Genomic DNA, 12,392 nt, shown 5'->3' with positions numbered 1-12,392 from the left:
TGCTGGAACAAAAGAATATTTAAAAATATATATATATTTCCTTTTTCTGCGTTTTTGTCATCTACTAATATTGAAAACCTGAATGAAAGCAGGCAAATTACTACATGTCTCCGTGCTTCCTCTTCCTTAGCTTAGTCTTTTGGAGCTTCAGTCTTTTTGGAGTGCTTGGGTGGTTCAGTCAGTCAAGAGTCTGCTTTTGTGGCAGCCTGGGTGGCTCAGCGGTTTAGCGCCGCCTTCAGCCCAGGGCCTAGTCCTGGAGACCTGGGATCGAGTCCCACGTCAGGCTCCCTGCATGGAGCCTGCTTCTCCCTCTGCCTGTGTCTCTGCCTCTGTGTGTGTGTGTGTGTGTGTGTGTGTGTGTGTGTGTGTGTGTGTCTCATGAATAAATAAATAAAATCTTAAAAAAAAAAAAAAGAAAAAGAGTCTGCCTTCAGCTCAGGTCATGATCCTGGAATCCTGGGATCAGGCTGATCAATCAGGCTCTCTGCTCAGCAGGGAGTCTGTTTCTCCCTCTCCCTCTGCCCCTTCCCTGTTTGTGCACACGTTCTCTCTCTCTTTCTCTCAAATAATTAAAATCTTAAAAAAAAAAAGAACCATTCAGTCTTTTTCATCTAAAATACAGGAGAGTCATCCTTTCATAAGATGCTCAGATTCTGAGAGAGATAGTGCGTTATCCCTGCCTGTCTCAAAAATTTGACTTTCCTTCATCACCCAATCTTATGAAGTTCAACTTTGTATTTTCCCACAAGAAATAAGAAACAGAGAGAGAGACAAGCAATGATATACAGAGAGAGAGAGGAAGGAAGGAAGGAAGGAAGGAAGGAAGGAAGGAAGGAAAGAAGGAAGGAGGAAGGGAAGGGAATGGGAGAGAGGGAGGAAGGGGAAGGAAGGGAGGAAGGAAGAAGCAGAAATAACAGAAGGAAGAAAGGAAGAACGGATGGGGTAAGCATGACCACTAGTGACTACACATTCTGGGAGATGTGTCCGCAAGCATAGCGCTGTCGTGGGGAACCATGGACAGTAGCCTGGGACAATGGAATTGTCTATGGGCAAGCACGTGGTCTGGATGGATCTCTGCAAGAATCTGCTGTCATAAACAAAAACAACAATGACAACAATGGAGTGGCCTATAAAATTTCTGCAAAACAAGGGAAAATAAATATTATCAGAAATGATTTCCAACAGCCAAGATCACCAATCAGTGCACTGTGGCATATCTGGCTGCTGCAAACTACAAGTGGCTGAAATTTATTCCTCTCAGCTATCAAGGTAACAGGCAGAGCCTGGGATCGGTGGAGCCTATGCCACAGCCTGATCAGTGGGCCCTGGTGCGCCTTCAAACAAAAGTAGCCCTTTTCTACATGTGTTAAGAATGATGCCAGGAAAAAAAAAAGTATTAAAGTTACTTTAATTATTCAGCATCCTCAGTAGTATCCAAGTTGACATGAAAAAGAAGCAGAAAGTTGGTAATTTTTTAATGTCTAAAGTTGTTTATATTATCCTGAATTTGCATATGAGGTGTCTGGATCAAGACAGATAGATAATTATGGCTTGCAGTAATAACTGCATCCAATCCCTAAACCCCAGTTTCTTTCCCCCTTCTGAAGTAATGTGATGAGATCCATATGGGCAGGCTGGCATGTATGAGTGTCACGCAACAGGAGAGGAGCTCTGAAATTAGGAATTGGGGAACTAATACGAAATTTATCATGGCAGAATTACAACTTCAAAAATAGAAAGAGACTTAAGTGTGGCCAAGATCCTGCAAATGCTTATCAGGCAGGTAAGGAATTTGTATCTTACCTTTATAACAAAATGGTTGTTAATTGTGTTGTTCATTGAAATATTTTAAGTAGAAGGGTAATTGGTGAGCAATTTTCATTTCAGTATTTCTCTGGTTCGTGTCCTAACTCTACCATTTGACCTTGGGCATTATAGAAACTTCCTCTATGTCTCAGTTTCTTTATCTGTAGAATAGAATAACAATCCCTAATAAAGTTGTTGTGAGGATTAAATGCAAAATCTCAAAAATGCCTGAGACCTAGCAAATACTCTACAAATTGCTATTATTATTATTATTACTATTATTATTTATTACTATGGGATTTTAAACAAAAATGGCATGATGGAATATTAGAAAGCTCTTTCTGATCACGTTGGGAGTGGATTCAGAGAGGAGTGTCAAACTGGTCATGAAAACAACAGTTAGGAAGCTGCTTTCACAATAACCCTGGGAAGAGATGAAGATTTCTTGAAACAGAATATTAGCAAGACAGGAGGAAACAGATATATTCAAGCTATATTTGGGGTGAAGAAATGATAGAATAAATAACCATAAGAATTGAATAGCTGCACCCTCTATATCTGTGCTACATCGAAAACGTATAATTAACTAAACATATGATAATAATTTTTGTTTCAGATGTATCTGATTGTTTCTTTCTCCATTAGACCTGGTAGGTGTCTTTTATTTATTTATTTTTCCCTAATTATATTGCCAGTGCCTAACAGCGCATGAAAATAGCAGACATTTTCTAAATATGTTGAGTACTGTTTAGTGTGTGGTAGATTGATTAGTTCGGGGCATAGAAGTGTGAGTTGATTCTGAAGGCAAGATGGTGGTCTGGAGAGCAGATTTATGTGAAATTTAAGCTGTTAGAGTGGGTGTGGTTACCAAGGAGATGATTTGCAGTGAGAACAGAGCAGAGTTGGGGACAGAATCCTGACGAAGATGAACACGTAAAGAAAAAAAGAGCCTTGCAAGTATTCTAAGAAAGAATGTCCAGAGAGTTGGAAGCAACACAAGCAAATCTGTAGTGTCAAAAAAAGTAGAAAATGGTATTTCAGGAAGGAGCAGGAATATCAAATATCCTTTTAAGCAATTTAACAGTAGCAGTATATTGCTAAGAGGTCAGGTATAATAAATAATAAGATATTGGCTAAAGAAGTTCACTTGAAGTAGCTTGAGATATAAACTGGATTAGGGCTTTTGAGGGATGATTAGATGATATTTAAGTAGTGGTTAAATTGAATTTTTCAGAAGTAATTAAGTTATTAAGAAACATGTAGAAATAGGAAAGCAGGGAAAGACAAACTGTGTTGTTTAGAGATGTTTAAACTGCCTCAATGTTGTTGACAGGGTAATTCAGAGAGTGAGAACACCGAAGTCAGAGTTGATATGGTATTCTCAGGCTTACAGTCAGTGAGGGGGTCAGGTCCTTTGGGGTGATGTGACAACACATCTGATACATTCTGATACACCTCTGATAACATTCTGATATACCTTTTATGGAGCCAACCATGTATAAGGATTCAATGATATCTCAAAGAATGCACCTGAATGGCAATATGGTAAAATAATAATTCTTCCATCTCCAGTACAGCTAGTGACATGGGATCATTCACTACCTTTATATCCACCAAAATTATATAAACACATACTTTAGAAATTATATATGATTGGTGCTTAAGGCTATATTAACTAAGAAGGGAGAGGTTTATGCAAGTCAAGGGAAAAGTATGTTTATATATATGTTTTTAATTCATGTGTTTGCCTTTTAACCATAACTGAAGATATTAGCAAGAGTTGTTTTGTTGAAATAATTCACTAGAATCTTCCTCATCTCTTTCTTTGTGCTTCCATATAACATTACACATAGGCTTTCTTGTCTGAAATTTAAAAAGAATATGTGTATAAAATATGTATGTGAACATTATTCTGCACTAACTAATGGAAAAGAAAACAAAAAAGTAAATATTAAAAATATACAAATCCGACTCCATACAATTGCAAAGCAACAAGGTAGTAACAGAATGAAATATGACTAGACATAATTGATACACTAACTTCTAAACTAGAGTATATCTGGTCACCTTTGTATTATTGTCTTAGCACATTACCAATATATAGTCAGTGGTTAATAAGTGCATATTAGAGCAGATTAAGTATGGGCATTTCAGGTCAAGCCATGATTAAACAACTGAAAAGAAATTAGAGCCAACTGATTCATTATCACATATTGTATCGTAATAGCAGACATATTTTTTAAGAACTCTAGATCATTGTGGGAAGTCATTTATCAGAAGTGTTCTATCCTCAAAAAGATAATTAAGTGAAGAACTAGTGTCATTCTTTAGTATAGAAATGATCTTTGAATGAAGGAAAGGTAGGGAGTGAGAGTAGATAGCGTGCAAAATTGATGATTATAAAAGTTCTCACAAATATTCTGAAACAATGCCGTTTTAAGTTGTGGGAAATTAAGACCTCTTAAATCTTCTTTGATCTCTACAGCAGAGATTGGAGACTGTATCAGGGATTGAAATATCCCAAGATTTCAAAAAGTTGTCTTTCCATTACACACTGTAACCGGGTGGAAGACAGCTTAAAGTAGATGTAGTTAAGATCATCCTTATTGTGATTTTAGGGAAAGATAAGCTATTGATGATATGAAGTACTTTATACATATTGCTTGTATTGGCTATACAGAATGTAAAAAATGGTGTTATTTAAAATTATAGCCCTCATGTTACTTCCACTGATAACAGAATTGCCACAGCCTGAGATATTCCCATCCCACTCCAGGCTTGCCCTCACATTCAAAAGGAGTTCCTTAGTTCAGAGAGATATTGGACCTTCAAAAATTAGTTTAAGAGGTGGTTAAAGAATTAAGAAAGATGAACTTACTTATGATATGATTTTCCTACTCTTTGATCCTTGTCTCTTCTAATTACACTGTTTCTATAAAGACTTGTGCTTCCACATACCAGTGGAGTTTTTTCAATGCATTTTTTTTTCTATTGCCAAAGACCACAATTTTCTGTTGGATGAACCTCTTTGTTATACCATCTGAAGGGTTTTGAAAAAAACAATGTCATATTCATTTAAAGGCAGAAAAAGAAACATAACATTACTGATTCAATGTGATAGCTATTTCTAAAGCAGAATTAAAATAGTATAATTTCAGCAATTTACTTTTTTACACTAATACCACAGTTCATTATTTTATACATTGAGGCACTTTAGAACCTCTCATATGCTTTTAATCTATCACTTACTAGTTGGCAATTACTACTTCATCTTCGGTCTTTATGCTCTTAAGAATTTGAACTCATAAAACAACACTGTTCTTGTAATAGTGTAAAAACCACAGGAAAAGAAAAATTCTCTGTCTTTATCGAGCCCCACTTTTGAACATTTTTTTACAGTCATTATACTTATTATACTTTAACATGTTTTAAAATTAAGGTGGATTTGCATGCTTTCTTGGAAAAGGGGAGAGGTCGAGAAGTCATTCTTACTGGACTAAATGGGGAAAGTAAATTAAAAGGGAAATTGAGGCAGCTGGCCATGCTGAAAAGCTAATACCATCTGGGCATAATACCACCTGGAGTCCATGCCAGGATGGAACAGAGTAATGAGACACAGGCCTGCCTAGGGTGTCCAAGGGGCCAATTCATGTGAAAAGAACCAAGGGACATGTGAAAAAGTGGAAGCAGTGTCACTTGGAAAAGCCTTTGGATTGTGGTTAAGTCAGGGTTAAGCTATGAAAAGCCCCTCAAGCCCCATCAGTGGACAGTTCAACCAAAACTAACAAGGGAACAGAAAGTCCCTAAGACTAAAGTCGTAAGACAGTACACAATAAAATAGGTATCAATGTGTAAAAAAACTGTGACAGGTTAAAGAGTACTGAATCCTGAAAATTTTGAAGTAGGGGCATCAGAAAGGGTCTTCACGAAAGCCAGTTAGTCATCAGGAAGAGTGGAGTTTTTAAAAGATGTATCTAATGAATGCTGATTCTTCGCAAAGAAAGGTAAGATTATATACGTACAGTGCTGAGGAGGGCAAATTGGATCCCATAATTAACTAAATTGTGTAATATAATTTTTAAAGACATTTTTATTCTTAGTACTATGAAATTTTACCTAAAAAGTTTGAAAAATTCAACATTCATTCATGTAACAGTCAAGAAATACTTGTCTATTTTCACTTTGACATTACATTAAGTTCTAGAAAATTTAAGGATGAAATGGATAAAGTTTTTATTTCTATCACAAATAAGTAAGAGAAACAGATAGTAAACAAATAGTAATACAGGTAACTATTACATTGCAGGTATAATCAATGTCATGAGGAAAAAAGTCAACTTCACCTAACTTAAAATTATGAACATGCTGTCCATTATATGTGACTATATGCTCTCCTCACACTGCAAGTTTTTAAATTTCCCCAATAAATTCTGTGATTCCAAACAATTATACTACTGATCAAGGGTAACACCCTCTTTTTCTGAAGATGTTATGTTTCAGACAATAAATAGTTTGAAGTTTGAGAAACATCTTAAAAATCAGGAAGAAGGGATCCCTGGGTGGCACAGCGGTTTGGCGCCTGCCTTTGGCCCAGGGCGCGATCCTGGAGACCCGGGATCGAATCCCACGTCGGGCTCCCGGTGCATGGAGCCTGCTTCTCCCTCTGCCTGTGTCTCTGCCTCTCTCTTTCTCTCTCTGTGACTATCATAAATTTAAAAAAAAATCAGGAAGAAAATGTAAGAGAATATCTTCTGCCCTTTGTTTCCCTGATAAAAAATAATAATGTAAATATTCTTCAAGGCAGTAATGACAGTGGAAAGCATATGTTGGCAGTTTTTAATTCAGAGTAAGTTTAGAATATGGTCTTGACTTTATGGTTTATTATCCTTATTTGAAAAGAAATATAGAAAGGTCCAACAATAATCAGGCAACTTGCCATAGAGCCTGTAGCAATTCAAGAACCACAAAGGAAGAATGAATCATTCCCATACACCCTTAAACCACAGTTTCATATCTACCAATGATTTTTACAGCACCTGGGATTTGTTAATAGCTCATTATGATGATTTCAACATTCAAACCTCCCAGTTTACAATTGTTGATATTTTGTTGCCCCAAAATGATCAGTTAGCCCAGCCAAATCTTGATTCATGTCCTACCACAAAGAATGTCCATCCCCACTAACTTTTGCTGGTTTTCATTATTCTTAGTGATTGATTATTACATTAACAGGTCCAATTTTCATGTTTAACTGCCCTGATTTAGTCAATAAAGATAAGCTGGTGACTTTGGCAAGAGAGTTGTCTTCCAACATAGAAAGATTCCAGGGTTGTGTTAAATCACACACAAGACCTTGAAGAGCCGTGGCTGTCCCCTGTCTGAAATTTAGACAGCTAGGAAAATTGAGACCAAACTCTAGTAGGGCTGTATTTCAAATGAAATGATTTCAAGTCATGCTAATGTCTGGCATCAATTTGAAATTTCTTAAATGTAACCACATAATTTCAGTTTTAAACGGGGTCTATCACTTTTAATGATACAAAAGAAACCTTTGATTGAAGTGCCATAGAGCAATTTAGTGGAAGGCTTACATTTTTTGTCTAAAACCAATACTTAGGAAGCAACTAAAGATAGGCAGATGTGGATGGTATTAATCACCAATATATCAATTTATTATCAAAATAGTTTTTTTAAGTTAGATACTCACAAGAAGGCCTCAGTAAGAATGGAAAGCCCTAGAAACAAAATTAGATTGAGACTTATCCTTCTAATGTGGAAAAGAAGAAAACAAAATATATGTAGATATATGAAATTGGAATTATGTATTATATTCAGTATCTGGGCCACACATTTAATAATAATATCATCTTGGATTTATATGGTGATATGTCTCCAGAGAGCCAGAAATTCTCACTTATATTAAGGAATAAATTACTACCAATATTAGCAATCATGTTTATAAATGAAGATTTTTAACACAAAAAAATACATAATTTATCTAAGGTCACACATTTTATCAGCATTAAATTCAGGTAAGAATCTAAGTTTGCTGATTTATAATCAAATATCTATTCATTTGATTAAGAGTTCTTAACCTGGAGCCAAGACCTTCAGGGACCTTTGAACATCTTGAAATTAAATGCAAAATGTCATCTATATGTATGTTTTTCTCCCCTGACAAGAGGATCAGATTATCAAAAGGGGTCATGACATAAAACATTAAATACTACCTTATTTGACTAAACCACTTCCGTACTAGATTTCTCTAAAAAGGGATGGTATTCATTTCCATAATAAATTTAAAGTTCAGCCAAAGTTTCTAACCGGTATGCTACAGTTGGAATATATTAATGTATCTTAGTAAATAACTTTACAGAGAAAAACTCATATGATGGGGACTTGAATCCCTAGTTAACTTTTCACATGCCTTGACATTTATTCTTAGCACATCACAGAATTCACATAGGAAAATGCTACACTTAAACAGTTAAATGTATTTTAATTATCACTCCTGATTTGTAACTTTTGGTATGTAATGAAAAATTCATCTTTTGAACTAAAATTGCTCAGAGCAGAAGGCAATATTTTTCCCCATAAATGTATAACATCAGATCAGCTGGGTTTTACTTATGAGAACACAACCAAATTTGCTTTCACTCCCATTTTACCTTTTGGAAATTTTTCACTCACAGACAAAAATACTCTAATTCAGAACACAATAAAGTATCAAATTCATTTTATCTAGTTTTTAGAGTGGAAATGTCACCATCTGTATTTGCATTTTTAATGCTAAAAAGTAAAAGTTAGAAGCAATTTAAATATTGATTTTCATATGTACATATAGGCAGTTTGGATTTGGTTCTAAGTTGAATATATTTACTGTTGCTCCATTAGAAATAAAAAGGTGCAGACCTCACCTGAAATCTTCACTCACCTTCAAATGGGACTGTACAATACAGAGTATCCAAACTGAGAGCTTTGACTGAGTCAGTTAATTCAATAAAACAGCCTCTCCGACCATCTCTCCACAAACTTAATAAGCATTTAGGTTCATTTTGAGTAGTGTGAGACCCTTGCCATGGTATTCAAGGTAAGAAAGTCACCAGCACTCGGGCATACTTGAACTGGCATAGGAATCATATTTCAGTCCTTTCAAGGACATCTCAGGCTTAGATATAATCTCACAACCAACTGATTTCCAAGTCAACAACCTAGAATGCATTGGGTTCCCACATTAGCTTGTGTGTCAGAGATCTCTAAAATGTGTCTTCTCCAGATATGTAAAGTGTTTTGATGGCCATCATCATGAGGTTCATTCAGGTTCCCGGAGGAGGGGCAGAGTAGGTCTCTACTGACATCTATACACCTTATCCAATAAGATACAACAAAGTGTGAAACCAGAGTTTCTTGTCCTGTGGAGCACAGGGTTTGTTTTTAGAACCCCACTGAGGGGTTAACTATTCTCAGCTCATGACTAAGGCAAAACATTCCCTAAGTTACACAGGTCTTTTTTTTTTTTAATAATAAATTTATTTTTTATTGGTGTTCAATTTGCCAACATACAGAATAACACCCAGTGCTCATCCCGTCAAGTGCCCCCCTCAGTGCCCATCACCCATTCACCCCCACCCCCCGCCCTCCTCCCCTTCTACCACCCCTAGTTCATTTCCCAGAGTTAGGAGTTTCCATGTTCTGTCTCCCTTTCTGATATTTTCTACCCATTTCTTCTCCCTTCCCTTGGTACACAGGTCTTTAGCACAGGTACTGGCTTGCAGTTGACAGAAGAGAGGTTATTTCCCTTCACCCAAAATGGTGTGCGTCAGTTTTGTCCCATGGAAAATTTATTTTAAAAAAAAATCACCTCTATCTTCTATTCTTGAGTGGCAGGAGGGGAAGGAGCAGTTATCAGCTCAACCAAAAAGTTAAATTTCAACAATACATCAATCCATGGATGTAAAGATAGATGTAAAAAGGTTAGGCTTCTTCTTTGAGTCTTACGAGCCATGTTAGTTCTGCTGCAAAGGTTTCTCTGCTTTGCCTTTTTTTTTTTTTTACTTTATTTATGATAATCACAGAGAGAGAGAGAGAGAGAGAGGCAGAGACACAGGCAGAGGGAGAAGCAGGCTCCATGCACCAGGAGCCCGATGTGGGATTCGATCCCGGGTTTCCAGGATCGCGCCCTGGGCCAAAGGCAGGCGCTAAACCGCTGTGCCACCCAGGGATCCCCAGGTTTCTCTGCTTTGATGAAGAAAAGCATGGGGCCAGCTGTCTATTTCTAGGAACAGTCCTCATTTCAATTGCTGTTGTCTGCTACTGATTGACTAGCTCACAGACCAATAGTTCTTGACTATGAGATCAATGGCCAGACCAGAGACACTGAGAAAGAAAATAGGATTGCTAATTTCTGTCATCAATGTCAGAAGCAGGGCAAAATAAAAAGGTCAGTGATAAACCATCAGTCTATTTGTTGTTCAAGGAAGAAGAGAAACCCAGAATAGAGGCAGAGAAACTGTTTATTGGTCAAATTGACTGAAAGGAAGCTCCAGAAATCAAAGGCAGTCTTTATCATGGCATTCTTGGAAGCTGCACTTTCTCTGTTGTATCTTTATTTCGGATGTGGAATTGGGGGGTTTCTTTGATTAAAGACAGTCTTCATGGAACTAAAAAGACAAATATGTCTACTTTTGGGCAGGTGGTTGCAGAAAAGGCAAACTCTCCTTCAATATGAGAATATTTATTTAAAAAGCAAGTAGTCCCAGAATACCAAATGCTACTGAACTAATACAAGAAGATGCAGATGTGTGTCTTGCTACAGATGACCTCACTAGGACAGCTAGTCTATTAATGGCAGCCTGAATAAATTGTGGCAGGTGTATTTGAATGATTACAGTCAAACTGAATACTTAAGCTTCTCGTTTGCTATAATTAGGCTCATCCTTGAAAGGCGATGCAATTTTCGTTCCAATTAATGATCACAATCTCTACTACATTTCTCACCTTTATCCTTGTAAAAACTCTACTTCATCAAATGTGTGTACTTACTGTCTCGTTAAGTCATCTGGAGAGTTTGTGACCCTTCCTTTTCATCATTTCTCATTTGTGGAATACCCTTCAGCATTCCCGATTGATCTCAATCCTTCCCATCCCCACGCCAGAACATGTCTGCCTTCTCTGATTTCTTCTTGTTCTACATTCCTCTAAGTCCAATTCCTGCATTTGGCATTAATATGCATCCTACTGGCTTACAAATTTATTAATTTCTTCTTGTGCTGTTATGAGAGGGGCCTTGTACTGGAGTCAGGAGATTGTGATTCTATTCTCTAATTTGCTACAGTATTTTTTTTTCTATTCAATAAGTGCCTTTCCCTCTCCTATCTTTATGCTCCTTGTTAGCAAAATAAAAAGGAAAAATTATTTCCTTTCCTTAGAACTGTTAAAAGTAATAATTTAAGCTTGAAATGAATGAAACGGATTTCATCATCATCAGTAACACTGCATTTTTGGTGTTTTAATTATTTTCCATCTGGATTATTAGCATTTTGGAATAACTGGACTACATAACATTCCTCTGTGCTTCTCAACACCTTTATCAAAGCCTATTTTTGTACTTATTATAACATAAAATATTTTTTATATATCTATCTCTCTTACTAAAATAAAAGCTTCCCAAATTGAACCTTAATCGTATTTACCCTTGAATCTCTAGCACCCAGTGCCTGATCATAAATTTACTCCCAAAACATAGGATAAACTGAATCGAATTATTGTATATAGCTTCATCAAATGGCACAATGTTTTGCATGTCGTCAGTATAAGTTACTTTTTTAAGTGATTAAACTAAAAATTATTCATTACCTGCAATTTATTTTAGAACTTCTCATTCAGGGCAGCCCGGGTGGCTCAGCTGTTCAGCACTGCCTTCGGCCCAGGGCATGATCCTGGAGTCCCGGAATCGAGTTCCACGTCGGGCTCCCTGCATGGAGCCTGCTTCTCCCTCTGCCTGTGTCTCTGCCTCTCTCTGTGTGTCTCTGCCTCTCTCTGTGTGTCTCTTATTTATATGAATAAATAAATATTAAAAAAAAGAACTTCTCATTCAGATCAGTTTATTGACATATGTAGGAAATGGCAAAACAACTATTTTTACAGTAAGTCAAATACTTTGAAAACCATGAGATAGGCTTTGCCTACACAAATGCACCACACAATTAAACCGAATTATAAAATACCCCATATGGCATGCTAATGTAAATCATCACAATATAAAAGAGCCAATATATACAAGTAGTTCTAACACATGGGCAATAATACTGAGCGTGTTCCAGAAATATCAAAAGTTGGGTCATGGCCTCTTTGTTGAAAATTTACATCTTGGAATGATGCAAAAATAATCTGTTAAAGAATATAACTAAACTTTTTACATAAACATGATCAAGAGTGTAAGATTAAAGGGTACAGCCCAATAAGTTTGTTGATGGTAAAATATGATTTCCAAGAGTAGCCAAGGGACCATTTTGACCACTTGAAACTGAAACTGTCCAGGTTTCCATCTTTCAAATTCTGAAGGAAGATGAACCCTTTTTTATTTA

The 12,392-nt window shown here is 36.5% G+C and overlaps 1 long non-coding RNA gene across 2 annotated transcripts; it reads left to right on the top strand.

Moving 5' to 3' along the window:
• The first annotated feature begins 2,783 nt into the window (after nucleotides 1-2,783).
• LOC144318662 (uncharacterized) lies at nucleotides 2,784-11,848 on the top strand. Of its 2 annotated transcripts, none has more exons than XR_013384728.1 (3): nucleotides 2,784-2,910; nucleotides 5,709-5,810; nucleotides 11,692-11,848. It is a non-coding gene; the product is annotated as an uncharacterized LOC144318662 (long non-coding RNA). The 2 variants fall into 2 exon arrangements; XR_013384722.1 differs by having other exon boundaries at nucleotides 11,678-11,848.
• Nucleotides 11,849-12,392: the final 544 nt, after the last annotated feature.

This window comes from Canis aureus, chromosome 1 (assembly GCF_053574225.1).
Source record: "Canis aureus isolate CA01 chromosome 1, VMU_Caureus_v.1.0, whole genome shotgun sequence".
NCBI classification, from domain to species: domain Eukaryota; kingdom Metazoa; phylum Chordata; class Mammalia; order Carnivora; family Canidae; genus Canis; species Canis aureus.
This window is presented reverse-complemented; position numbering and strand designations above follow the sequence as displayed.